General features: G+C 44.8%; 1 long non-coding RNA gene across 1 annotated transcript; it reads left to right on the top strand.

Annotated features, from left to right (window-relative positions):
* Window positions 1-279: 279 nt before the first annotated feature.
* LOC121847931 lies at window positions 280-16,173 on the top strand. Its single transcript, XR_006084810.1, has 2 exons — window positions 280-1,266; window positions 15,576-16,173. It is a non-coding gene; the product is annotated as an uncharacterized LOC121847931 (long non-coding RNA).
* Window positions 16,174-25,852: the final 9,679 nt, after the last annotated feature.

Raw genomic sequence — 25,852 nt, 5'->3', positions numbered from 1 at the left:
CACCCACAAATTTTAGTGTTACAACTACCACTGTCACTCATACAGAGGTGTATGCAGGGTATGAGAACCTAAGTCATCCTTAAACATTATTAGTCATTGGAATCACCAGGTCGTTGAATGCTAAACTTCAAACATTAGTCTGGAGGCTAGTGGGAGGAGCTATAGGAGGACGGGCTCATTGTAATGACTGGAAAAGAGTTATTGGAACGGTATCAAACATGGAAACAACTTTTCACTCCATTCCATCTATTCAATTCCAGCCTTTACAATGAGCCCGTCCTCCTATAGCTCCTCCCACCAGCCTCCACTGCTCTATATACATGTGGTCCAATATCTTAACACACCACAGCACTCTGCATTATCCTAATATTTCTACTCCGATTCTTTAGGTATTTACATCACTGACAGCATGATACACCTAAAAAAAAAGGTGACTTCTCAAGGTTTAGCTGGATATAAAGATGAACTAATTGAGGTTATCAGGCATTCCCTGGTAGTTGTAATGGACAGCTTATGCTGTGGTGGCTGTTGAAAAGCCTTGCCAGTTCCCACAGCCATGCAGACTTAGCTCTGGCTGGCTGCAGTTCTGTGAGAATCTGCTCCACTGTCAGTAAGGGATCAGGACTGTCATTAAAGGCTCTGAACCAGAGGAAAGACTGCATGGTGCAGCATGGCAGAGATGGAGACACTGTGCGCTGCTGCTGGACCACTAAGGGGTTTTGCATTGAGCTGCATATTCCAAATCAAAATACTGTGCTATAGCTCAATTGTCTTGTGCTTGGGTCAGACAGTGTTATCTGAGGGGTTTTCTCCCTCTTCAGGACATTGCTCTTCCCCTCTGTTTTGAGACGAGAATGAGGCAATTAGACAATGTTTTTTTTTACGCTTTGTTTTTAAATGTAGTTTGGACGGCACAATAAATGTTTATTTATTTATATTTAAACCCTTTTATATGCATGTCTCTGCTGTAGGTTTCCATTACTGTATGGTACATCTCCATGAACTTAAGCTGCAGTCTAGTTTGTTCAGTGTTTTGCACTGGATGGTCGGTGTATCTCCTCTGTGATGAAAGAGAAGACTATGCTGAGTGAGTGTCAGGAAATGGTAGACTGATTCTATTTCTATCTACGGTTTGGCTGCACCATCAGGACCAACCAACAACAGGACCCGACCAGTCTGGCCAACCTAAAGCCTTTCTAATTTGGTGATGAGCTGTAAGACGACCTGCTTGCCCCTGCGGCGAATCGAGGGAGACAGAGCGAGAGAGTGAGTCCAGGGATTTCCTTACCCTTCTCTCTTGGTTGGATGCATAATAATGATCATAGTACTCCCCTCCTTGGAGGCCAGGGCACTGGCACCCTGGTGCACTGGGCTGGCCTTGTCATCCCCACAGGGTAAACCGAGACACTGCCACCAATAATTGATGATGAGCAGGGCATGGCATGGCATTTGACCAGGCCAGTCAGCAGACATGTTCCTGTGGCCTCCACTGAAGGGTCATGATCCTGCCACCTCCATTAGCTGTAATTGGTTTAACTGGATACATCCCCCATTTACCCTCTCTCCTCCTCTTCTTGCTCCCTTCCATCAACCGTCTACATGTCCCTCCATCTCATTAGCTATAGGTAGATGAAGTGGTTCTTATTCTTCCACTTCATTTTTTTTTCTTCTTTTCAGTTGTAGTTGATGTGAAATTATAATACATGATAGTGTGTGGAGAAGCCATATTTTCAATCTGCATAAGGACAAAATATTTCATGCTGTGCTTGTATAGATCATGTGAGTTCTTCATGACAAATTATTCTGTGGTCCCTAACAGTATTTTTGACTGAACACCTGTGAGCTTGTATTCTTTATTGTTCTGGGGAATGGCTCAATGTAACCATCACCCAGCCTTAATCCATGGCCCCTGAAGAGGTTTAAAACACTCTGGTTTCATCTAATCTTCTTGCTCAGATCCAGCCGAGCTTGAAACCTCCTCTTTTCCATGATTGGAATGGACAAATAAAGGTCTCTCCCAGCACACTCATGAAAGGACACTGTGTGCTCTATAGATTAGGGGCTTGTGTTTTTTTTCTCTTTTTACAATTAGACTGAAAAGGATGAAAAAAATAAAGAGTCTCCTGTTTGCTCAGTATTATACCTGGCCAAAGGTTTTGCAGGTTTTATCCGTCTCTTTTCAAACCTCAGCTTTTAGCAGCATTCACAAATTATTGTAAATACGTGCTCTCCAGAAACAGCATATTTACTCTATCTTTGAAGGGACTCTATGTCTAAAACATTTTTAGCGCAAGTCAAATCCAGGTCTCAGATTGAACATTTTCAGAGAATAATTTGATTGTACTATCTTCATTCATCAATAACATCCTTACATGTTGATTGGCTTTTTAGGAGGCTTCTTATTTTCAAATGCTTTGACTGAATCTGATAGATTGAATAAATGGTCAATTTTGATAGTCCTTATGGTATTCATATACACATGCTGTATGAATTAGGTTAGGTTGTACCATTAATTAATTGAAAACACAGCACACACATCTGAAATCATATATCATGACGTATATTATATTCTGCTATTGTCTATTATAATCTAATGCAGTTTTGATATTGTATTTGCGGTAGGCTAATATTTTGACATTTTATTTACAGTACTAGAGGAAAAAGTAACTCCGTGAGCACCGTAAAGTTGGTTGCCAACCGCCATAAAAGAAACCACAGAAGAAGTCGTCACTCAGTGGGCTCGGTTCCAGCAAGTCAGTCCATTAACTGCTATAAATTCATGCACTAGTAGGAATGACTCTCTTGAAAACAAGGGTTCTTCAATTTCAAAGGCGGTTCGTTTTTCTTTCCCCTGATTTGCAAAGGTACATTTGTGACGTGTGCTTCTATCACAATTTTCAAAATTGCAATTACATGCACACTGACAATCATGTATCGTTTTTGCTATTGTTAGTATATATCATCACTATTATCTGAACTCATTGGAGAGCTACTGCTTATAGCTAGCTAGCTTGTGCACTTAACTAGCCTGTGTTAGCTGGCCTAACGTCAGCTAGCTAGTTGTTTTTGCATTTTACAATGTTAATTTCTATAACGTTGACAATACAGACCATTGTAGTGTCTTAGCCCGTGGGAAAACCTGACTGGGTTTACGAATGGATCTGTGTAGCTAAATGAAAGCTACCTAACTTTGTTTACAGCTCCATCTATCTATCTGTCTAGATTCCTGCTTCCTGTTCAAAACATACTAGTAGCAGACTATCATCAAGGAAGACTGTCACATGGTTTGTGGTACACACAATAAGTGTAAGTAAGAATACTTGTGATACAAGAGTGCAAAATGAGCACAGTGATTAAATTTGACTAAATTGAGTGCAAAAAAATGTGATTAATGTCTAGCTTGATTTCTTGGAGAGGGCACATGAGGGGGTTAGCCAGAGGAGTGCAGCAGTGCTGTAGGCTGGTGATGAATAGCTACCAATCCTCTTGTGACCCTATATCCTGAAGTGTTCAGGTAAAACACCTAAAGGAGGAAATTAGGTGATAATACAAACAGATAAAGAGGAAGGTACCTGTTGGCCTTAGTCAGGATCCTCCTAAATCAGAACAACGCAGTGACAAAGTGCTCTGTCAGTGCCTGCCTGCCTAAATGAGGCTTGGATGGCATTAACATCCCTTATCTACCATGGCCCCGTTCAGCATTCACGCCATTGACAGGAACAATGCCTCCTCTTCCCCCCACTGACTCTGTGAGTGACAGTGGGTGTGGGTGCACTTGTCTGACTTCATCTTCTATCTAGGCTAGCTGGGCTGGGGTGTTATGCTATTCCAGCCCAGATACCCCCACTACCAGCCGCTCAGTCACACTAAAGGGTGTGTGTCCCTGCCACTTCCTATGCTGTTTATTTAACTGGAATTTTATAATGGACCTGGGTCTCTATTCAGCATGTTGGTTTCCTCTGGAGAATTTTAAGTTAGTGGCGGGGATGGTGGGAGGGTCTTGGAAGAAAGGCTCACTAATGCTTAAAGAGTCAGTGAAATGGAAATGCCCATGGAGAGAATAGGGGGAAACACAAGATAAGACTGTTATGATAAAGAACATAATGACTAATAGCTGAGGTATGATCTCACTGAAGGGGGGATTTCTTACTTGCCATGGAACCGTCCATAGTGCGTTTAGCCAAGTATGTCAAAGCTGTAGTAAAATGTATTGTTGTTGCTTAAAATGTGCTGTACAAGCAGCCTATCCAGATTGCATGTGTGTGAATGATCTGCAAAGTGCTTGTCATTGTCATAATTTATATCAAATCTCATATTTGTTGATGATTGTAATCAGATCATGGGACTCTGGCCCTGTCTTCTCTGCGTAATGGGTTTTTGTGAGACAGGGTATAGTTTCCATAACAACCTCCCTGTGATCTGTGTGTCACACTCATATTTATGAATGGCAGAATATGACAGGAGGCTACCCAGGTGGGTAGCTGCATCTCAGCTCGCTACCAACTCCAAAGAGCCAGGGAAGGAATGTGCTCTGAAGCTCCATATCACAACGACACGGCTCCCAATCCAATCCCCCTTTTCATAAGCATGGAGCTCCGCGAAGCAGGGGGCCGCAGATAGTGGCTACGTTTGATCTGAAGGTCGCCAGCCCCTTGCCGGTGTTGAGAGAGACCTGGCTGGAGGAGCTGGCTCTTATTTAATAACATGAAGGGGAAGCGGACTCTCTCTCTCATAATTAGGCCTAATTACCCCGCAGGTGTTGACAGAGGGGCAGAGAAGACACAAACTGCCTTTATCCACAGACTTAGAGTCAGATTACTATAGCTGTCTTATCTGTTACAGGGCCAGTAGGAGCCTCAAGCTTCTCCTGGCCTCGGTGCCTGGCTCCACTGGGGCAGGCAGGCAGGCAGCTCTGGTCCGGAGGAGCTCCGGTATATTATTCAGTCAATCTGATTTATTATTCCCTTCCACCCCATCCCACAGATTTAATGAACCGTTTTGTAATTTCCTAGATGTTTCTAATATGGTCTTTTGTTATATAAGAGCTCTGTAATTGTGGGATCCAGCAGCAGGTAGGCTATCAGAAACATTCCTGACCAACCCACCGGTTTAATGGTTATCTGTTGTTTTGATCATTTTTGAAATGTATGGGTATTTCGTTTTATTACAGAGTTCCAAGAAGTGTTTTTTACTCAGTGATGGTACTTCACAATAGCATGTAGCGTCGCTGTCTGATGATTTTTTTTTGCCAACTTAAATGTATTTATTGAAGCAGTAATTCCGCTCAATGTACTCTGCACATTTCATGACTTTAGGACTAAACACATCAGCTTGGTGAGACAGTCACACACAGGGACAGCCCTTACTTAGTAGGGGAGTAGCGCTTTGTCTGCTTGGTTGCCTCTCCAGGTTAACGTGAAACAATTGAAGAGCCTCTCTGAATGGATTTGAGTGACACCTTGTCACAGGACTGTTTATTTGTCTACTGTTGCTGCCTCCCACAGACTCCCACATGTTTGTATTGTTTTTTTTGGGGGTGACTTGCTAACAACCCTCCACCCCAGCAGCTCCATTGATGGGGCAGTCACAGGCAGTGGCTCTGGAAATGCTGACATCACTAAACAGATGATGTGGACTGAGGAAGTAGTGGCTGGGTAGGGATGCAGGCTGGGCAGGTGCCCTACTCAGTGATTAAGTGACATTACTCCACTCCCAACTGCACCAGTTTCCTTGTCAATCGCTCAATCACACCCCCATGCACGGCCAGTGTGCTTGATTGACATGCAGGCAGTTGGTCACAGGAGGAATGTTCTAAGGCCCAGGCAGTCAGTTTTTGCACAACGAAAGCACAGTGCAGTTCCAGACTGGTGGAGCCTCAGCCCAGCTCAGAGACAGCTGCAGGCCTGCAGGAGTACAATAAGGGTACCTTAATCCACCTGTTATCAGGGTGAGCCTCCCTGTCACATACAGAAACAGCTCAGCTCTGAGCTCTAGCTATGGAATGTAACCTGGGCTTCCCACCTATTCACATTGACAACAACCTCCGGTCCGGCTTACCTAATGGATCTTCACAAACTACTGCTGCCATTTTTCCTTCCCCAATGTAGCACAGTGCTTCATTTTATTAGGTTGTTTATGGTAGAGCCATTGATTGGCCTAATAATATGCATATGATGTAGGATAACCCAGGTTTCTGGTAGCCTAAGTCCTGATGATGCAATGACCGATTCCAGCTTCAGGGACCCTGTTTCTCTGCATGAGCGGAGCCTAGCTGTGGGATACTAGTGGTGGCTCCTTTCTCTGCTTGAGTGGACTCAGTATAATAGTTAGTGTGATAGTGGTGACTGCCTGGCTGAAGCTGTGGTAATGGGATAGTGGTCTGGGCCTGGGGATGACTGTGGTCTTTGTGAGGGGTTAAAGTGAAACCGTGACTGTGGTGCCCTCTTCTTAATTAGGGAGGCTGTCCAGAGGTCCGTCTCCGCTTCACAGATTAACATGGACAATTTAACCACTAACCTTCTGAAATGAGCTTCTTCAAAAAACCTGTTTCAGCGTGTGCCGATGTGGAGGGCAAGGGTTAGCCTATAAGAATAGGGGCAGGAGGCGGGGTAGGGATGGTGATTTTAAATTAAGATGACTTAAGGAGTAATATAGAGGTCTATTAGTTTAAACAAAATAGGCCAATTCTAATGTTTCCTATTTGTTCTTGGCTCTGGTTTGTTTTATGAAGCCATTGCAGAGAATTAGTCATTCTAGTCGTCAACATATCGGTGTGATTTAACATTGACACATAATTTCCTCTGCATTTTTGTGGTTGTGTGGATTTCCCAAGCAGCCCTACCTACAATGAACATAAAAGCCTATGTGCTTCTGCTGCCTTTGGAGATGTGCCTGTTGATCAAAACTTGACTGAAAAGGCTGAATCTCTCTGTGTTTACAGTAATTAAGCTGTCATATGGTGTGATTTATGACGTATTTAGAAAGAGCAGCTCTTATCGTGTATGCTAGGCCTAGAAGGACTGGAGGAAGAGAGACCTCTTCCACTTCTTCACCTAATGCCCGCAGGCCTTTTTTGTAGTTACACTATAGTGAATAGATAGACTTTCTGTCTATTAGGCCTAATGTTCTCAAATGATTACCATAAAAGAACACAGTTGAAGTGGGAAGTTTACATACACTTAGGTTAGAGTCATTCAAACTTGTTTTTCAACCACTACAACAATTTCTTGTTCACAAACTATAGATTTGGCAAGTTTATTAGGACATCTGCATTTTTCCAACAATTGTTTATAGACAGATTATTTCCCTTATGATTCACTGTGTCACAATTCCCGTGGGTCAGAAGTTTACATTCACTAAGCTGACTGTGCCTTTAAAATTCCAGAAAATAATGTCATGGCTTTAGAAGCTTCTGATAGGTTAATTGACATTGTTTGAGTCAATTGGAGGTGTACCTGTGGATGTATTTCAAGGCCTACTTTCAAACTCAGTGCCTCTTTGCTTTACATCATGGGAAAATCAAAAGAAATCAGCCAAGACTTCAGAAAAATGGATCTTCGAAATGGACAATGACCCCAAGCATACTTCCAAAGTTGTGGCAAAATGGCTTCAGGACAACAAAGTCAAAGTATTGGAGTGGCTATCACAAAGCCCTAACCTCAATCCCATAGAAAATGTGTGGGCAGAACTGAAAAAGTGTGTGTGAGCAAGGAGGCCTAGAAACCTGACTCAGTTACACCAGCTCTGTCAGGAGGAATGGGCCAAAATTCACTAAACTTATTGTGGGAAGCGTGTGGAAGGCTACCTGAAACGTTTGAACCAAGTTAAACAATTTAAAGGCAATACACTCAATTAGTATTTGGTAGCATGTAAACTTCTGACCCACTGGGAATGTGATGAAACAAATAATTCTCTCTACTATTATTCTGACATTTCACATTCTTAAAATAAAGTGGTGATCCTAACTGACCTAAGACATTTTTACTAGGATTAAATATCAGCAATTGTGAAAAACTGAGTTTAAATGTATTTGAATAAGGTGTATGTAAACTTCTGACTTAAACTGTATATAGAAGAAAGAAGCTCTATTTGGTAAAAGACCAAGTCCATATTCTGGCAAGAACAGCTCAAATAAGCAAAGAGAAATGACAGTCCATCATTACTTTAAGACATGAAGGTCAGTCAAACTGGTAAATTTCAAAAACTTTGAAAGTTTCTTCAAGTGCAGTCGCAAAAACCATCAAGCGCTATGATGAAACTCTCTCATGAGGACCGCCACAGGAAAGGAAGAACCAGAGTTACCTCCGCAGCAGAGGATAAGTTCATTAGTTACCAGCCTCAGAAATTGCAGCCCAAATAAATGCTTCAGAGTTCAAGTAACAGACACATCTCAACATCAACTGTTCAGAGGAGACTGCGTGAATTAGGCCTTCGTGGTCGAATTGCTGCAAAGAAACCACTACTTAAGGACACCAATAAGAAGAGACTTGCTTGGGCCAAGAAACACAAGTAATGGACATTAGACCGGTGGAAATCTCTCCTTTGGTCTGATCAGTCCAGATGATCACCGCATGGGTGGTTCCCACCGTGATGCATGGGGGAGGAGGTGTGATGGTGTTATGGTGCTTTGCTGGTGACACTGATTTATTTATAATTCAAGGCACACTTAACCGGCATGGCTACCACAGCATTCTGCAGCGATACACCATCTGGTTTGTGCTTAGTGGGACTATAATTTGTTTTTCAACAGGACAATGACCCAACACACATCCAGGCTGTGTAAGGGCATTTTGACCAAGAAGGAGGGTGATGGAGTGCGATGAGTTGGACCACAGAGTGAAGGAAAAGAAGCCAACAAGTGCCCAGCATATGTGGTAATTCCTTCAAGACTGTTGGAAAAGCCTTTTTCATGAAGCTGCTTGAGAAATTCCAAGAGTGTGCAAAGCTGTGAACCTGCATATGCAGGGTGAAAATAAACACCCAGCCAGGACGGGTTGTGTCAGCTCTACTCTAAAGACCTCCAGTGCGCCTCCACAGTCAATTACATCCTGTTCCTCCTCCCCGCACTTGCCCTGAGGTGCGTGTCACCAGCCCGGTACCACCAGTGCCGGCACCACGCACCAGGCCTCCAGTGCACCTCCAGGGTCCAGTACGCCCTGTTCCTGCTCCTCGCACTCGCCCTGAGGTGCGTGTCCCAGCCCGGTACCACCAGTGCCGGCACCACGCACCAGGCCTACAGTGCGCCTCGGCAGTCCAGAGCATCCGGCGACAGTACCCAGTCCCGAGCTTCCGGCGACAGTTTACAGACAGGAACCTTCAACGACGGGCCACAGTCCAGGACCTCCAACAACGGGCCACAGTCCGGAACCTCTGATGACGACGACGACGGGCCACAGTCCGGAACCTCCAGCGACGATCCCCAGTCTGGAGCCTCCAGTGATAATCCCCAGCCCGGGGTCTCCAGCGACGGTCCTCAGCCCGGGATCTCCAGCGACGGTCCCCAGCCTGGGGTTGCCGGTGATGATCCGCAGTCCAGAACCTCCAGTTATGATCCAAGCAGCCAAGGTTCCCAGCCCGGGGCCTCTGGCGATGATCCGCAGTCCAGAGCCTCAGGTGATGAGCCACGGGTCATTGCTACAAAGGCGGAGTGATCAGTATAAAGAAGGGGGGCGGCGTCCAGAACCAGAGCCGCCACCGAAGTTCGATGCCCACCCAGACCCTCCCATATAGGTTTATGTTTGCGGCCGGGAGTCCGCACCTTTGGGAGGGTGGGGGCTTACAGTCACGCCCTGACCTTAGTTATCTTTGTTTTATTTATTATTTTGGTTAGGTCAGAGTGTGACGAGGGTGGTTTGTTTAGTTTTTGTATTGTCTAGGGGTTTTTGTAAGTCTAGGTGTTTATATGTCTATGATAGAATGTACGCTTACCACGCTGCGTCTTGGTCTCCTCTATACGACAAACGTGACAGAACAACCCACCATAACAGGACCAAGCAGCGTGAAAAGGAGGAGCAGCATTTAATGTGGAAATGGACATGGGAGGAGACGCTTGTGTACGCTTACCACGCTGCGCCTTGGTGTCTCCTCTATACGACGAATGTGACACTCTCCTATTCTATTGGTTTTCATATCACCTTTCTTTCATTGTCCAGAAGCCAAAGACAAAATCCTAGTAATTTTAGCAACCCATCCTATTTGTTTGATCTCTGTCACATATGGAACCACTATCAGGTGTTTTCCCGCGAATTGCATTTTGGCAAATGTTTGAAAAATACGTGTTATTGGCTGCTTCATTACATGAGTTGCATGTTCTGTTATGCATTACCATAACCTAACCTAATGTGATTTTGTCATTCTGAGCACCGTGGGTGGACACCCTAATGGGTTATGTACCCAATGCATATGGGCTCGGTAAATTTCTCAAATGGCCGGTAAATTAAAATCTTCCCGTTCACCCTGGAACAAAGCATAGTTCTGACATATTGAGCATCAAAGTTTTCAGATTCCAGATCTCAGAAATGTTTTGTAGTGAGTTCTTATTTTCATAACACATTAAGGGATACTTCGGGATTATGGCCCTGTATCCACTTACCCAGAGTCAGAATTTGTGGAAATAATCTATGTCGATTATGAAGGATGTTAGAGGTAGTTTCCCGAGCCACTGCTAACAAGAGTTAGCAACATCCTTCAAACGACACTCAGAGAAATAACAAATGGTATCCATGAGTTTATCTGACTCTGGGGAAGTATCCTGAGGTATCCCTTTAAAGGTACCTAATGTTCAGAGTATAAAAAAAAAACATTTGTAAATCGCTATCTGACACTTCCGAATACATAAATGATACAATAACATTATTTTACCAGGATAGTCAGAACACATAATAAAATACATGAAGACAATTTTATTTGTCACATGCGCCGAATACAACTAGTGTATACTTTACCGTGAAATGCTTGCTTACGAGCCCTTCCCATTGAAAAAATAGTAACAATACACAAGAATGGAGTTATGTTCAGTGAGTACCAGATCAATGTGCAGAGGTATGAGGTACACTATATATACAAATGTATGTTGACACCGCTTCTAATTAGTGGATTTGGCTATTTCAGCCACACCCGTTGCTGACAGGTGTATAAAATCGAGCACACCGCCATGCAACCTCCATAGACAAACACTGGCAGTAGAATGGCCTTAGTAGAATGGCCAAAGTTATACAGTATTAGTAAAAAGTTTATCAATACATGAGGGTGATCTTGTTCCTTTAGTGTTTGTAAATACCCTGGTAGGTTGATTTAATAACCTGAAAAAGATTAGAGACACCAGTTAGAGTGAGAAGCTTCCTCTTGAGTGGACAGCTTGATGAAAACCAGTCAATATTTAGGTCCCCAAGAAAGTAGTCCTCTCTGTTTGTATCACATACACTATCAAGCTTTTCACACACATTATTTAGATACTGACGGTTAACACTTGGTGGCCTATAGCAACACCCCAGAAGAAAAGGCTTTAGATGAGGCACGGGAACCTGCAACCACAACACTTCAATAACACTTGACATAAGGTCCTCTCTGACCATTACAGGGATATGGCTCTGAATATATACAGCAACACCTCCCCCATAAGCATGTCTGTGTCTTCTATAGATGTTATATACTTGTATTGCTACTGCTCTCTCATAAAATTAATGATTTAAGTGAGTCTCAGAAATGGCTAATATATGAATGGTATCTGATGTTAGCAAGTTATTGATTTCATTAACCTTATTTCTAAGGCTACGTACTGTATATTCATATGGGCTGTTTTCAACCCTTTCCTGGGTAGCTTATCAGAGAGAGGCATAATATGGAGTCCTTTAATCAGTTGGTGTGTGTAAGTGTGTATGTGTGCTGTGGGGTTGAAGCTACGAACCCATTTGCTTGGTTTTCTCATCCCTTCCAGGCTTTTAGGAGGGAGGGTGGACAATGAGCCTGTCATAGCAGATGTAAGCAATGAGTTTAAAAGTGTGTGGGTAAGGTGTATGTGTGTTTGTGCTGCGTCTGTGTGTGTATGTGTGCGTATGTAGTGTGTCTGGATTTTGTGTGGGAGTGACAAAGTAGTGTGTGTGAGTGAGTGTGTATGTATACAGTATAGTCTAGTAAGTGTGCGTAGGGTCAGTGTAGATAGTCCAGGTACCATTTATTGGCTATTTAGCAGTCTGGCTATTTAGCAGTCATTGGCTTGTGGGTATAAACTGTCTCGGTGCCTGTTGGTCCGACACCGTAGCTTAGGTGGCTGGAGGTCCTGGATCTCTACATTAGTTTATCAGACTAGTTACTCTCATCACTGAACAATGATGTGACAACATAATTTACTTTAAGATTTCTGACAGTGTTGTTTTTTTGTTTGCGTGTCATTGGGGTGGCAGGGAAGACTAGTGGTAGCCTAGTGGTTAGAGCGTTGGACTAGTAACCGGAAGGTTGCAAGTTCAAACCCCCAAGCTGACAAGGTACAAATCTGTCGTCCTGAACAGGCAGTTAACCCACTGTTCCTAGGCCGTCATTGAAAATAAGAATTTGTTCTTAACTGACTTGCCTGGTTAAATAAAGGTAAAATTTAAAAAATTATTGCTAGCTAGATTAGCCTAGATCATATTTAGAGGGAGATGGCAAAGATGTGTTCTGAATGATCCGTCTGTATTTGTTCAAATGGGTTGATGCAGATATAACTTTCTAGTTACAAATGTATTTAACTTAGTAAAGTAAAAGTACATTTTAACTTCAAAGACATATGAAGAACCATCTAAATATCAATTATATGTGACTAACTCATTCTTGACAAAAATGTCAGATAGAACCTTGTAGTCCCAAGGTATGGCGTTATTGATAACCAGAGTAACAAGTTGAATGGTGTGTTGTGTAATTCCGGCTAAGGGCTTAGTCCATGTGTGGAACCTGACCACCAGGAGAGCTGACAGGGTTCTAGAAGGTCAATCTGGAGCCTCTGTCATCTTGCTCAACACTCTTTACTCCAGAGACACCCTCATCAGGTAACAAACTAACTACCTCTCTGACAATACCAGCCCTCAGGTCTTTTCACAATGTGGACATTGTTGAAGCAACAGGTGCCACATCGACTTAATTATCTCTGATGAACCACCTGTAATCTCCTCAGAGCAGGCCAGTATATTTATGTCTCATGGTGCTGTGTATCTGTGCGTTGTTTTGTCAGTCAGGGGCGGAACATGCATGTGTGCCTGTGGAATCTGGCTGAGGGGCGCAGTGCTGTCAGACAGACAGTGTGGGGTTCTGTCACTGTTCCCTGCTAGAGTCGGGCCAGTGAGATGGCTGCTGGCCCACACTGGAGAAGGCATGGAGTAGGTGAGATGTAGGAGGGATGTGTCATGACGTGGCCCTCTTTGCGTATAGCGTGCCTTCCTCCTCTCTCTCTCGCCTATACCCAGGCTGCTGTTACCTCAGGTTGTAAATTCCTTGAGGAGCTCTCTCCTCATGGCCAGAGTATAAGAGAGAGTGAGTTTTCATAGAGAGAACAAAGGAATTTCTTCCACATCACAGAAACTGAGAACTGAACAATATTCATGTTCTGGAGAATGTATAAACGGTCGGTGAAGTAGCCAGCTACGAACTGGTCTGTTTTGTACAATTTTGTGAAACTCATGAGATACAATACAGCCACATTACCATAACTCTGGTTATACAAGTGTCTCAGTTGTGAGGCTTGCATCTAATTGTTGTATAAAATGAATGAGTAAAGATGAAACTATTTGTGAAATTATGTAATGTAATTTTAAACTGTTTAATGAAGGAAACTCCAATTCCCTTTGGAGTTTAACTAAATCATTGGCCCGCCCCATGAGCACACACATTGATCTGGCATCATGGGACAGCCCTTTCTGCTGTTATGAATATAACCCCCACCGGGAGAAATTCCCTTCAGACCAGCTTACCTCGATAACCACGAGAGGGCTAAGGTTTCAGACCAGTACCTCATCACAGAGGGAGTTACGGTTTGAGTAGATTTCTGAATCTTGAGTAGATTTCTGAACCTTTTATGGCTGCGATCCCGTTACCGGGATCAACATCCGGGGAAATTTCAGAGTGACTAACTAAAAATACAACGTCGTAACATTAAACATTCTTGAAAATGCAAGTGTCTTACATCCTTCAAAAGATTAGAATCTTGGTAATCAAACTACGCTTTCCGATTTAAAATAGCTATTACAGAGAACACATTCCATGCTTTTGTTTGAGAAGAGCGATCAACAATGTGCAAACATTTTCCGCATTGACAGTTTTGACATTCACATCTGAAGGTAAAATTATGACTTACATTCTGATATCTTGCTCTTATTTCTCCTCCTGAGGGTCCCAGTGATCAAATGAAGTGCCATTTTCTTTGATAAAATCCATTTTTATAGCCTAAAACGAAACATTTTGTACACCACTTGTGTCGTGAATTCCATCTCTATCAACTTTTGATGAAGCATTTGACGTAATTACACACAGTAAACAATTGTTTATCTAGTCATGGTTGGTTTCATTGCAATCCTCTGGATGTTTGCAACACAGCCAAACTTGATAGTTTTTTTTTGCTGGGAGTATTGACCGAAGTGAACTGATTTGAAGACAACGAGCAATGACCTCATTGCGCACCAATAATATTAGCGAAGTTTCGTTGATTGACTGTATTTCTGCCCAATGACCACTGATCTTCTTGAAATCTAGCTGGGTAGATAGCCAATGAGCTGAGGTAAACGCCAGTATGTGATGGTTATGGGTTGGACCACCATCCCTTGTTTGTAAACGCACGCATAACGAACTTCATTCGCCATTGACCATCAGACTAGTTGCAGTCACACTTGTTACACACAGCAGTGTTTTGGAAAGTGTTTTTTCAACGATTTCATTGAAGACATGGCGAATAAATCAGGAAAAGCTAAGTCCGAGTCTAAGTATACAGATTTGCACCAGATTATAGAAGAGATTGATCGAGAAAGTGAGACAGATTTGTTGTTTGAAGAATCTTTGAGTGAACACAGTTATGATTCAAACGTTGAGGAGATGTTTCTGCAAGGACAGGACGTAATTCTGGACTGGTAAGTGCTAAAGCCGTTGTTTGAAATATACATTTTTTTTTGCAAAAACATTTTTTGTTTTTTTGCAATTTGCAATGAAATGTGTGATGAAATGTGTAAATTACACATTGGCTATACATAGTGTGTGTGTTTTTTTTTTTTTGTGTGTGTGTTTTTTTTTGTTTGGGTGTGTGTGTAATATATATATATATATATATTCCATGTCAGATATATATATATTTTCCATTTTTTATTCAAACGGAATGGAGTAGAACAGCAAACACACACATTACCACTGTGCCTGCTACTCCTCTCCATTTCCATATGAAATAGCCATTGGGTGCTGTTGGGGGGAGGGCAGGCCCACAACAATGGCTGGAGTTGAATGGAACAGCACTTGACCTTAGTGACTGTTCCCTCTGCTCTATACAATACATATCTGTTTATTTTATGTGATGATAAAAGGCTCATACAATACAAATGTTTTTTTAATGTTTTCTTTCACAGTGATAGTGACTCCGACTGGGAGCCCCCGGTGCCAAGGTGCCCATCCCCCACTGAAGCGGGTTCATCCAGCTGGACTCCTGCTGTCTCCGGCTCCACACCTACCCCCGCCCGGCCATCTAGAGGTGTGAAGACAGTAACAAAGAAGCGGAGGAAGGGAAGTGTGGAACCTGCTGGCAGAGAGGTAGAGGGGCAATGGCACTCTGTGCTGGAGGAGGATGTGGAGCCATGTCCTCCAATATTCAGACCAAAAAGGCCACCAGGACCTCAGCTCGACATGACATCGAAATACAGCCCCATGCAACTTTTTCAACTGTTTTTCACCCCGGCAGTTGTTGATTCCCTGGTGTGTAATACTAACAAGTATGGGGCTAGGAAGCAAGCAGGAAAGAAAGAGGCATGGAAGCCCATTTCCATGTCAGATCTTTTCTGCTAGCTTTCACCGGTAATTTACATGGGGCTGGTGAAGTTAAAAACCCTAAAGGATTACTGGAAAACATCCCCACTCTATCAACTGCCTTTCCCCCCCACTGTCATGTCCTCTACAGGGTTTATAAATATCTCACGGGCGCTTCACATCAGTGACCCAGAAGTTGATGACGAGAATGACAGGAGGAGAGGCACCGCAATGTTTGACAGGCTCTGCAAAGTCAAACCTCTCTACCCCAGCATGGTTGAGGCCTGCAAGATCCATTTTCAGCCCGCCCAGAACTTGTCCATGGATGAGAGGATGGTAGCCCCAAAGGCCAGAATTGGTCTAAAACAGTACATGCGTAACAAACCAACTAAGTGGGGTTACAAGCTGTTTGTTTTGGCTGATTCTGTGTGTGCATACACATGCAATTTTTTTGTCTATGAGGGGAAGAACACTTGTGCGACTGGTAAAGGACATAGCTATGACTCTGTAATGGAGTTATTGGATTTTCAATTGCTGGGGAAGGGCTACAAACTCTTTGGACAACCTTTACACAAGCCCTACCCTGTTTGCAGACCTGAGGAAGCTGGAGGTGTGGGCTTGTGGCACCATTCGGACCAACAGAGTGGGCTTTCCGAAGACCAAGATAAATGACATGCCTGAGCGGGGTACCATGCGATGGATCCGTGAAGATGGCCTGCTGTTTGTGAAGTGGATAGACACCAGAGAGGTGGTGATGTGCTCCACTATCCACAAGTCCTTCAGTGGCTGGCAATCACGTCATCAGGCGTGTGAAGGACGCTACTGGGGCATGGACCACCAAAAATGTCCCCATTCCTGCAGCCATCAAGGACTACAACAAGAGCATGGGAGGTGTAGACCTATCAGACACACTGTTAGGGTACTACAATGTTCTCCATACAACAAATAAATGGTACAAGACATTGTTTTACCATTTCATTGACATTGCTGTGGTGAATTCCTTCATCCTGCAGAAGGAAATGGCTAAGAGCTGTGGACAGACCCCCATCTGACAGCTAGCCTTCAGGGAGCTGCTCATCCGGGAACTTGCTGGCTATAGCAAAAAGTCCACTGCATCACATTCTGCCCCCTCTACCTCTGCCCCCTCTAGTCCTGCCTCCAGTGGTGTTCATATGCCACAGTTCATTACTGCAGGCATGACTGTGCCTCAGGGCCAAAAGGGCACAACATGGAGGCGTCGTTGTGTTCTGTGTCGCATGATGTCCCCCATCACCTGCACCACTTGTTCAGTTTGGCTCTGCTTTACAGCAGAAAGAGACTGCAATGGGACATGGCACAGGCAGCAAAATATTGTGTAGAGGACTTCCAAAGGGTCTACCCCTGTTTTTTATTTATTTTTCAATTCTAATCTTTAAAAAAATATATATATTTTTAAAAAATTGTGTGTTAGAATTTATTTTTGATATGTTGTTTATAGTTATTTGCACTGTTGTATATAGTTATAGATCATTTCACCAATTCGGCCACTTGGGTACATTTGGGCAACTTGTGTGGGACACCTGGGTGACTTCATGCTAAATGTCATGTAGCTCACCCATTCCTGAAGTTATCAGTCTGAAACTTTGCAGACCTACAGTTGTTATTCATCCAAATGATCTCCAGCATCCTATCTGACTGTGTGGCTATTCTAGTACATGTGAAAGATGATGCTACAACAATTTAAAAACAGAAAACGTATGCTTTTCTTTCTCTTTTCTTCCACCAGATTTACTATGTTATATTCTCCTACATTCAATTAACATTTCCACAAACTTCAGAATGGTTCCATTCAAATGATACCAAGAATATGCATATCCTTGCCTCTGGGGCTGAGCTACAGGCAGTTAGATTAGGATATGTCTTCAGGCGGAAATTGAGAACAAGGGATGCAGCATAACAAGTTAACCATACCACGTGGTTAAACTCTTAGACTATCGACAGAATAAGAGCTACTCCTCGATACTGATTACTAGTCTGCAGCTAGAAATTATTTACCCGTGAATGCGAGGACAGACAACCGCCGAAACATGTATTTTATAACAACGTTGCTGAATGTTACTATGACTGAACTATCCATTCTAACCACGGCAGAGAGAGAGGGCGGACAAACTCTCCAACAGAGATCACGACGACACACTGAGTGTAAATATATATATATTGATTGCAATTGTTCCCGAATGAGTGAGTGTTCATGTGCAAAGGTGTAGCATTTCAATTGTTAGAATTATCAACTTGTAGTCTCTTTTATCTTTCGCGCCCTTCTCAGTCCCTTTGTCTACCAAGCCGCCATACCGGTTAAGCCCATTAGGGCACATCCGCTATCATTTCCTTTTAACCATATCTACTGTTTGTTTGTTTATGCATTTCTGTGATTATTTAGTTATTAAATAAATTATTTAAGACAATTGATGTATGGATGATATATTAGTAAAATTATAACTTTGTAATCTGAATATTTTCCTTGGTGCCCCGACTTCCTAGTTAATTACATTTACATGATTAAGTTAGTTTAATCACATAATAATAATTACAGAGAATTTATTTAAAACAAATAAGTCTTCAGTTTAATGATGCCAAAGACATGACAGATGGGAGTGGGAGAGGGAGGGGAGGGGGTGAGAAATGGAGGGGGTGAGAAATGGAGGGGATGGAGAGAGGTGAGGGAGGGGTGAGAGAGGGAGGGAAGGAGGTGAGATAGGGAGGGGAGGAGGGGGGGCGAGAGGGAGAGGAAAGGGAGGGGGTAAGAGAGGGAGGGGAGGAGATAAGGGAGGGAGGGAGGGAGGAGGCGAGAGAGGGAAGGGAGTGGGTGGGAGGGGGTAAGAGAGGGAGGGGAGTGGGTGGGAGGGGTGAGTGGGGGAGGAGGCGAGAGAGGGAGGGGAGGAGGCGAGGGAGGGAGGGGGTAAGAGAGGGAGGGAAGTGGGTGGGAGAGGGAGGGAGGAGGCGAGAGAGGGAGGGGAGGGGGGAAGAGAGGGAGGGGAGGGGAGTGGGTGGGTGGGTGGGAGGGGGTAAGAGAGGGAGATGATGTCCTGGATATTTGCTGTTTGTTCATGAGTTACAGTGCAACTTCTGATAATACACCTGTCAACACATAACAATTTAGGTTTGTGGAAGTGCTGTATTGTGTCACTTTCCTCTCCTCATGACCTGTCTGATAGAAACTTGTGAGTAGGCATGGTTTAGAGTGCATCAGCCAATGACAGACAAATTATTACACATTTCCCCCTTGCTGTCAGTTGTGTTTGTTAGGGTATGAGACGGTAGTGGAAAGCCATAGCCCAGTCCAGTCAGTGTGCAGTGAAGTAGGGCTGGGAGGCGACAGGCAGCTTTTCAGGCACCTTCATTGCCTCCAGATTCATGTTACTCACCCTGCTCTAATGAAGCCTCACATGAAAGCGACAGGCTAGTAACTCGATCCAGCCAAACATGCCACCACTATAGAGACAGGCTGGACAGGGCAACGGGACGCCTTCAAGCCCAGCACCCTCAATAATGCCATTGTGACTACATGCAGGTACACACACACACACACACATCCTCTCTTATCACTGTCCCGTTCTCCTGTCCCACCCCTGGCTGCCCCACAGTTATTCATGCCTTTCCCAGGGGATCCTAATCATAGATTTAGACCCATGCCTCCACACACACAGCCACAAAGCATGGTGTAGATCCGAGCCAGAGGGGGATTGAAAGGAAGGAGCAGCACCATCAATTTAGGAGGCAGGTAGGTTTAATGTTTACCCCTCGCTGCCAGCGGGTTGCTGCCATTGAGAAAGCATTAATTAATAGAGTGGGTGTTTAATTTATGGGCATAAGTGTGTGTGTGTGTGTGTGCCACACAAGAACTCTCCACCTGAGGCACAGCGAGAGAGGCTGCTCCTTAAAGCCCTCTTTGTCTGGCTATTAGCTCAGGGGTAAACATGGCACAGATGTGGCACCCCGATAAAATACAGATTGCTTCCTTAAACAGATGTTTGTTCTGATTGGCTGGTTAGATGGGATGTGTAATCTGATTGGTCCTTTAAAACAGGATATTTAATCTGATTGGTCTGTTAAACAGGATGTTTATTCTCAGCCTTAATGAGGATGTATCTCTCTCTCTCTCTGGATCAGTCAGAGAGACTGAGTAGTGTAGCCATAGGGAAGTCAGACAGAGAGAGACTGTGAGTAGCTGTAGCTAATAGGGTCTCTCTCTCTCTCACTCACCCTTTCCCTCATGCTATCTAATGTTCTCTCTCACTCTCTCCCTCACACTCTCTTCCTTTTCTCTCTCTCTGTCTCTCTCCCTCTCTCTCTAATGAGCTTTCATTAGACTGTGTGTATTTTATCAGAGTCAATGCCAGTGTGTCTAGGTCAGGAAAACGACACTTGCGTCAGGAGGTCAGGTCTTATTAGGATTTATTATAGACTGTAGTACAGCTCTGTCTGCCTGATGGATCAGAGCCTAGTAGTGGTTGAAAGTAGTAAGACGTAAGCCCATAAAGTGTAAAGCTATTATGTCCTCCCATTGTGTTTTACTACATCTGTCTGCCTGATAGATCAGAGCCTAGTAGTGGTTGAAAGTAGTAAGACGTAAGCCCATAAAGTGTAAAGCTCCCATTGTGTTTTACTGCATAAGTTTTCTTGTAGTTTCCTGTTGTGCACTGAAATGAGGGATTCAAGTTTGAACTTGATTAATGAAAATAAAAGACACAAAAAAAAATGACTGGCACCCGGCCTAAAGTTTGCCTTGCCTCTGTTCTTCACTGTTGGTTGCAAGAACGATGGCCAGCTGTAGCTTATTTTTTTCATTTTTTAAAATTTAACTTTTATTTAATTAGGCAAGTCAGTTAAGAACAAGTTCTTATTTACAATGATGGACTACCCCGGCCAAACACAGACGATGCTTCGCCAATTGTGCGCCGCCCAAAGGGACTCCCAATCACGGCCGGATGTGATACAGCCTGGAATCAAACCAGGGACTGTAGTGACGCCTCTAGCACTCAGATGCAGTTCCTTAGACCACTGCGCCACTAGGGAGCCTATGATTGGGCATTGTGTGTGTGACTGGGGTCTAGGGTGGAGTAGGCATTTATTGCCTAGGTGGGATAGTTAGTTATTTAGTTTGAATGTAATAACCGTTAAAACATTTAAAAATCAGCTTTTCAGTGTTTGACTGTCCCTCTTCCTACAGGTAAAGATAATTGACCTGCCCAGTCAGCTCCCCCATGCCACAAGCCAAGCTGGGAAGGGATATGTGTATCAAGCTATGGCAGGTAACTGGTAGCGAATACACTGTCCTATTCTCCCAGTAGCAAGTCATCGTGTGCATCCCAAAAGGCACACTATCCCCCATATAGTGCTTTACTTTTGACCAGAGCCCTATTGACCCTGGTCAAAAGTAGTGCACTATAAAGGGAATAGGGTGCCATTTGGGACACAATCTAGCTTCCAGCAACCTGTATCTACAACAAGCTAACAGTGCTATCCTCACCACATGGCACTGTAATGTTCAGTCTGTTCACTTATGGCCATAAAATAAAAAAGTTGTAGTATTTTCCCTTCCCTTCCTCTCTTTCTTCCTCCTAAATGTTTATATTTTTACTGGTTATAAACAGATTGTTCGAGAGCCCTCGACAAGACGCATACATAAAAGATATGTCAACAAATAATTGTGAAGATTTATAGCTATACGTTGTCCCGGGCCATTTTTCCAGCGCCTTTTTCGATTCAGGACGTTGAGTCCCAACACTGTAATTACAATGTGTGGAAGGGCTGGGGTTCAACAGAGATATATCTGCCACCCAACCACCCCTCGCTCTACCTGCCAGCCAGCTGTGCATCACATCTAAAGATCCCTCGCCCTCCTCTGTTTTGTAAATACTGTCAAAAGTTTTATTCCCCCCCTATTAAAGAGACCTGTAATTATTTTCACAGTTAATTCATATTTTTTGCTTTGCGGTATTTATGATTTTCTGCTTATGCAAGACGTTTAATGAATTGCTGCTGGTTGTTGACGACAGTTGGTGGTTTGGGTCTGCATGGGGAGTTTAGTGTCAACATGAATCTATGTTTGTGTGTGTGTGTGTGTACGTGTGCATGCGTGTATGTTGACCCTGGGCGGTATGGGGTGGATCACCAGACATCAATGCTAATTGTCCCTCTGTTGCCTAATACTGTTTGTTTTCTTTGGTTTCGTAGAGTTGGGTCCTTTTACTCTATCCTTTCATCTTATGTTGGAAGCCAATCCCGTTTCAGGGTTGACTGCCAGAAAACAAAACTATTCATTCTGACACTATTAATTCTGACAAGCACAAGACCCAGGTGATATTAAATAATTCCAGTTTGATCATCTCATGACCAGGCAAGGAATCGTCTTGGAACTGTCACAGAGCTAGTCGGAAACTTGCTGCAATGTGTAGATAGTGGAGATAGACGTAAAAGCTTACCCACCAAAGGGAGATGCAGAGGTGGGTTTTAAACAATGTAGGTGTGTGTTAGTATGTGTGTTTGTCTTTGTGGGTGAAGGGGATGATGTGTTAATCAAGTGTTGTGGACGACAGTAGGCTCAGCCACCTCACACATTCTGTCAATCAATCTCAAGACTGTCACCTCGTTATACACATGATCCTTGCTGGTGCAGCCTGCTGTTTCCTCAACCTTTCACACACACCGGGGGAAAGACACTTGAGTCTTCTCTCCTCTTTGTCCCTCTCTCTCTCATTCTCTCCTCTTTGTCCCTCTCTCTCTCATTATCTCCTCTTTGTCCCTCTCTCTCTTATTCTCTCCTCTTTGTCCCCCTCTCTCTCATTCTCTCCTCTTTGTCCCTCTCTCTCTCATTCTCTCCTCTTTGTCCCTCTCTCTCTCATTCTCTCCTCTTTGTCCCTCTCTCTCTCATTCTCTCCTCTTTGTCCCTCTCTCTCATTCTCTCCTCTTTGTCCCTCTCTCTCTCATTCTCTCCTCTTTGTCCCTCTCTCTCTCCCTCCCTCTCTCTCTCTCCCTCTCTCTCTCCCTCCCTCTCTCTCATTCTCTCTCTCCCTCCCTCTCTCTCTCATTCTCTCTCTCCCTCCCTCTCTCTCTCATTCTCTCCCTCCCTCTCTCTCATCTCCTCTCTCCCTCCCTCTCTCTCTCATTCTCTCTCCCTCCTCCCTCTCTCTCATTTTCTCTCTCCCTCCCTCTCTCTCTTTCTCTCTCCCTCCCTCTCTCTCATTCTCTCTCTCCCTCTCTCTCTCATTCTCTCTCTCCCTCCCTCTCTCTCTCATTCTCTCTCTCTCTCCCTCTCTCTCTTATCTCCTCTCTCTCCCTCCCTCTCTCTCTCATTCTCTCTCTCCCTCCCTCTCTCTCCATCTCCTCTCCCTCCCTCTCTCTCATTCTCTCTCTCCCTCCCCTCTCTCTCTCATCCCTCCCTCTCTCTCCATCTCCCTCTCCCTCCCTCTCTCTCATTCTCTCTCTCCCTCCCCCTCTCTCTCATTCTCTCTCTCCCTCCCTCTCTCTCTCATTCTCTCTCTCCCTCCCTCTCTCTCTCATCTCCTCTCTCCCTCCTCTCCTCTCTCTCATTCTCTCTCTCCCTCCCTCTCTCTCCATCTCCTCTCTCCCTCCCTCTCTCTCATTCTCTCTCTCCCTCCCTCTCTCTCTCATTCTCTCTCTCCCTCCCTCTCTCTCTCATTCCCTCTCTCTCCCTCCCTCTCTCTCTCTCTTCTCTCTCTCCCTCCCTCTCTCTCTCATTCTCTCCCTCCCTCCCTCTCTCTCCATCTCTCTCTCCCTCCCTCCTCTCTCTCTCTTCTCTCCCTCCCTCTCTCTCCATCTCTCTCCCCTCCCTCTCTCTCATTCTCTCCCTCCCTCTCTCTCTCTTCTCATTCTCTCTCTCTCTCTCTCTCTCTTCTCTCTCTCTCTCTCTCTCTCTCTCTCTCTCTCTCTCTCTCATTCTCTCCTCCCTCCCTCTCTCATTCTCTCTCTCCCTCCCTCTCTCCATCTCCTCTCTCCATCTCTCTCTCTCCCTCCCTCTCTCCATCTCCTTCTCTCCCTCCCTCTCTCTCTCTCCCTCCCTCTCTCTCATTCTCTCTCTCCCTCCCTCTCTCTCATTCTCTCTCTCCCTCCTCTCTCTCATTCTCTCCCTCCCTCCCTCTCTCCATCCCTCTCTCCATCTCTCATTCTCTCCCTCCCTCTCTCTCATCTCTCTCTCTCTCCCTCCCTCTCTCTCTCATTCTCTCTCTCCCTCCCTCTCTCTCTCATTCTCTCTCTCCCTCCCTCTCTCTCATTCTCTCTCTCCCTCCCTCTCTCTCTTTCTCTCTCTCCCTCCCTCTCTCTCATTCTCTCTCTCCCTCCCTCTCTCTCTCATTCTCTCTCTCCCTCCCTCTCTCTCTCATTCTCTCTCTCCCTCCCTCTCTCTCTCATCTCTCTCTCCCTCCCTCTCTCTCTCATTCTCTCTCTCCCTCCCTCTCTCTCATCTCTCTCTCTCCCTCCTCTCCCTCCCTCTCTCATTCTCTCTCTCCCTCCCTCTCTCTCATTTTCTCTCTCCCTCCCTCTCTCTCTCATTCTCTCTCTCCCTCCCTCTCTCTCATTTTCTCTCCCTCCCTCTCTCTCTCATTCTCTCTCTCCCTCCCTCTCTCTCATTTCTCTCTCCCTCCCTCTCTCTCCATCTCTCTCTCCCTCCCTCCCTCTCTCTCATTCTCTCCCTCCCTCCCTCTCTCTCATCTCTCTCTCCCTCCCTCTCTCTCTCATTCTCTCTCTCCCTCCCTCTCTCTCCATCTCCTCTCTCCCTCCCTCTCTCTCTCATTCTCTCTCTCCCTCCCCTCTCTCTCATTCTCTCTCTCCCTCCTCTCTCTCTCTCTTCCTCTCTCCCTCTCTCTCTCTCATCTCTCTCTCCCTCCCTCTCTCTCTCTTCTCTCTCTCCTCCCTCCTCTCTCCATCTCCTCTCTCCCTCCCTCTCTCTCTCATTCTCTCTCTCCCTCCCTCTCTCTCCATCTCCTCTCTCCCTCCCTCTCTCTCATTCTCTCTCTCCCCTCCCTCCATCTCTCTCTCCATCTCTCTCTCCCTCCCTCTCTCTCTCTCTCCCTCCTCTCTCTCTCATTCTCTCTCTCCCTCCCTCTCTCTCTCATTCTCTCTCTCCCTCCCTCTCTCTCTCATTCTCTCTCTCCCTTCTCTCCCCCTCTCTCTCCATCTCCTCTCTCCTCTCCTCCCTATATCTTGTAACTGAGAGTGAGAGCAGGGATCCTCCATCATACTGACTGAGAACTGAGAACAGATTTATTGCCGGCTTTTAAAAGCTCACCGCTGGAAGTTTTGAAAAGGTTAAATGTCATATTAAGTAGCACTTTCTTTTGGTTTAGGCTTCCCCTATTTTAGGCTTTCTCTCTGCGTTTCTTCCCCCTCTCCCCTCCCCAGCCTTCTCTAATGTAAGCATTCAGAACAAGGTCTGGAAGGTAAACAAGCTCAATCTGCAATCTGATTTGCTATGAGGCCGTCAAGTGGTAGAGATGCAGAAGGAGAAAGTGTCTCCATATGTTGTCCGGAGCAGAGAGGAGGGGAGATGTGAGATGTGGGCTCGGGGAGGGATGCCGGTAGACGGTGATGTATGATGTGCAAGGCTTTTAACATGAACAGAGGCTGCGGGCCAGAAGGAAATGTTCCTATACAGATATCCATCACTCTCAGCTCATCGCCCCAGAGCCATGATGTCATGGCGCTCTGCAGAGGGACTGGATGGATAGACGGGAATCGGGATGGGATTGATTCCGTATGTGCTGATGCGGTGTGGTGCCCACCTTTCCTTATCCCTGATCAGTCACTTCACTGTGCCTCTCCCTCTCTCTCCTTCTCCTTCTCTCTTTCTTGCTTTCTCCCGCTCTCCTTCTCTCTCTCTCTCTTG

This window comes from Oncorhynchus tshawytscha, linkage group LG12 (genome assembly GCF_018296145.1).
Source record: "Oncorhynchus tshawytscha isolate Ot180627B linkage group LG12, Otsh_v2.0, whole genome shotgun sequence".
NCBI classification, from domain to species: Eukaryota; Metazoa; Chordata; class Actinopteri; order Salmoniformes; family Salmonidae; genus Oncorhynchus; species Oncorhynchus tshawytscha.
This window is presented reverse-complemented; position numbering and strand designations above follow the sequence as displayed.